Source organism: Austrofundulus limnaeus, unplaced genomic scaffold (assembly GCF_001266775.1).
Source record: "Austrofundulus limnaeus strain Quisiro unplaced genomic scaffold, Austrofundulus_limnaeus-1.0 Scaffold991, whole genome shotgun sequence".
Classification (NCBI taxonomy): domain Eukaryota; kingdom Metazoa; phylum Chordata; class Actinopteri; order Cyprinodontiformes; family Rivulidae; genus Austrofundulus; species Austrofundulus limnaeus.
In genome coordinates, this window is record NW_013953393.1 from 79,093 (window position 1) to 82,409 (window position 3,317).

Genomic DNA, 3,317 nt, shown 5'->3' on the forward strand with positions numbered 1-3,317 from the left:
CAGGTAAGTCAGTGATGCCTTTACTGTCTGTAGGAAAACGGAACATTTTATTATATTGAAGTCATTTTAAAGTAAAAACCCGTGGACCCGGGTTCTGCCGGTCGGTCCTCAGGAACCGCAGCTGTCTGGTTCTGTTTCAGACCCATTAAAGTTGAATTGGACCTGAATGAAACCTGAGTCCTGACCTCTGGGAGCRTCAGAGCTGATCTCAGGTCCGGTTCCAGGAAATATTGATGCTCTTATCAGTGAAATCAGTTTGGACCTGGGCCCGGCCCGCTGAAGTTCTGATTAAAAACACAGGAGTGTCTGACAGGTGACACCTGGAGGGTTCAGGTGAGTCTGGTCCAGCCACAGAACCTCGGTTCTGTTAGTGTTTGAGTGTAAGTCCTGACAGGTTAAAGGTTCACTTCTGTAGGAACAGAACCGAGCCCAGCAGCTCAGCTTGGTTCTGGTTCAGAAGGCACTGGGTCAGACGCTGTAAATAAGAAATGAAGATTCTGCTTCCTGCAGCGTCAAACCATCCCTCCCTGCAGAACCAGACCAGACTCCGGTCCAACAAACTCTCAGAACCTTTACTGACCCGGTTCTTCTTCCAGCTGCAGAACCTTTGTCGTTTCCTCTGAGCCCGTTTTTTTATTTATGTGGTCCTAAAACACCGGTCTGTGGTGGATCAGGGAGTCCAGGTTCAGTTTCTGTCTGCTCCTTGTTTTTTGTGTCAAGTCAAAATGTGGGCGGAGCCACGTTTATTTATTTATTTATTTTATTTGCGGGGGTTCTGGTCAGTTTTAGAGTTACTGAGCTAAAATCAGAACGTTAGCTAAATGAGACATAAGATGATTTTAAACCCTCCACTCTTTGGTCTGGATTCCTCCTTATTGTAACTCCACAAGCCCCGCCCCTTTTCTGAGCTGTGTCTCAGATCAACTCATTTTGAGGCTGTCTCTTTAAATTCAAAGGAGGAGCTTCACGCCCCGCCCCCTCCAGCTTCCAGACCGGTTCATCTCAGTTTGATAGAGGGGTTTATGGTTATATAGCTGCGCAGAAACATCTTATTTACAAATTTGTTAAATGGATCCATGATTAGTTGTAACATTAGACTGGTTGTTTTTCAGCACAGAGTCTGATTATTGTTATTATTATTTTTAAAGACTCTAATTATTGTTACAGTGAGAAAGTTGTTTTTTCCGACGCCACTTGAACGTTGCTCGGGTCTGTCGGACGGGAAGCGGTTTGACCAAAAAGGATAAAAATAAACACGTTATCATCCCCACGCTGGAAAACATGAACATAAAGGTTCTGTTACGATATCGGGACGATAACTAGCGTGCACCTTTAAATGTTTTATTTAAGAATTAATTAATTTAATTTAAGTATTAACATCGTTCATTGTGTGGACGAATCATGGCAGCTCTAATGTGATCCCTTTAATCCTGACTCTTCTCTGTCAGACCTTTGTTGTCTCTGCAGTCACTGATAAACACTCTCGGTGTGACACAACTGTGTCTGGTCAGAACCGTGGGCCTGAAGGACACGGTTCTGCTCCAGCACAACTCTCAAACATGGAAGACGATGTCGTCAGTCATGTGATCGGCTCTGTCCACCTGTCGTTGCTGTTTCTGCAGTGGGCGGGGCTTACCTGCAGGTCTACCTCAGTTTCTCTGGGTATAAACAACAGATGTCTCATGAGACACGCTTACAACTCAGAGTGGACGCACTTATCCTCTGTTAGTCAGGTTTGAGACGTGGCTATTTCCTGGAGTGGTAGTAAAGGGGTAGTAGAGTGGTAGTAGGGTGGTAGTAGAGGGGTGGTAGAGTGGTAATAGAGGGGTAGTAGGGTGGTAGTAGAGTGGTATTAGAGTGGTAGAGTGGTAGTAGAGTGGTAGAGGGGTAGTAGGGTGGTAGTAGAGTGGTATTAGAGTGGTAGAGTGGTAGAGTGGTAGAGGGGTAGTAGGGTGGTAGTAGAGGGGTAGTAGGGTGGTAGTAGAGTGATATTAGAGTGGTAGAGTGGTAGTAGAGGGGTAGTAGAGTGGTAGAGGGGTAGTAGAGTGGTAGTAGAAGGGTGGTAGAGTGGTAGTAGAGTGGTAGAGGGGTAGTAGAGTGGTAGAGGGGTAGTAGGGTGGTAGTAGAGGGGTAGTAGAGTGGTAGTAGAGGGGTTATAGAGTAGTAGAGTGGTAGTAGAGGGGTAGTAGGGTGGTAGTAGAGTGGTAGAGTGGTAGTAGAGTGGTAGAGGGGTAGTAGGGTGGTAGTAGAGGGGTAGTAGAGTGGTAGTAGAGGGGTAGTAGGGTGGTAGTACAGTGGTAGTAGAGTGGTAGAGGGGTAGTAGGGTGGTAGTAGAGGGGTAGTAGGGTGGTAGTAGAGGGGTGGTAGAGTGGTAGTAGAGTGGTAGAGGGGTAGTAGGGTGGTAGTAGAGGGGTAGTAGGGTGGTAGTAGAGTGATATTAGAGTGGTAGAGTGGTAGTAGAGGGGTAGTAGAGTGGTAGAGGGGTAGTAGAGTGGTAGTAGAAGGGTGGTAGAGTGGTAGTAGAGTGGTAGAGGGGTAGTAGGGTGGTAGTACAGTGGTGTTAGAGTGGTAATAGAGTGGTAGAGTGGTAGTAGAGGGGTAGTAGAGTGGTAGAGGGGTAGTAGAATGGTAGTAGAGGGGTGGTAGAGTGGTAGTAGAGTGGTAGTAGGGTGGTAGAGGGGTAGTAGAGTGGTAGTAGAGGGGTAGTAGGGTGGTAGTAGAGGGGTGGTAGAGTGGTAGTAGAGTGGTAGAGGGGTAGTAGGGTGGTAGTAGAGGGGTAGTAGGGTGGTAGTAGAGGGGTAGTAGAGGGGTAGTAGAGGGGTAGTAGGGTGGTAGTAGAGGGGTAGTAGAGTGGTAGTAGAGTGGTAGTAGAGGGGTAGTAGAGTGGTAGTAGGGTGGTAGTAGAGGGGTAGTAGAGTGGTAGTAGAGGGGTAGTAGAGTGGTAGTAGAGGGGTAGTAGAGTGGTAATAGAGTGGTAGTAGAGTGGTAGTAGAGTGGTAGTAGGGTGGTAGTAGAGTGGTAGAGGGGTAGTAGAGTGGTAGTAGGGTGGTAGTAGAGGGGTAGTAGAGTGGTAGTAGAGGGGTAGTAGAGTGGTAGTAGAGGGGTAGTAGAGTGGTAGTAGAGTGGTAGTAGAGTGGTAGTAGAGTGGTAATAGAGTGGTAGTAGGGTGGTAATAGAGTGGTAGTAGGGTGGTAGTAGAGTGGTAGTAGAGGGGTAGTAGAGTGGTAGTAGAGTGGTAATAGAGTGGTAGTAGGGTGGTAGTAGAGGGGTAGTAGAGTGGTAGTAGAGGGGTAATAGAGTGGTAGTAGGGTGGTAAT

At 47.3% G+C, this 3,317-nt stretch overlaps 1 protein-coding gene across 1 annotated transcript in view; it reads left to right on the plus strand.

Moving 5' to 3' along the window:
- siah2l (seven in absentia homolog 2 (Drosophila)-like) overlaps positions 1 to 3,317 on the plus strand; it is a 12,621-nt gene that overhangs the window by 961 nt on the left and 8,343 nt on the right. The gene's annotated exons all lie outside the window — the stretch shown is intronic.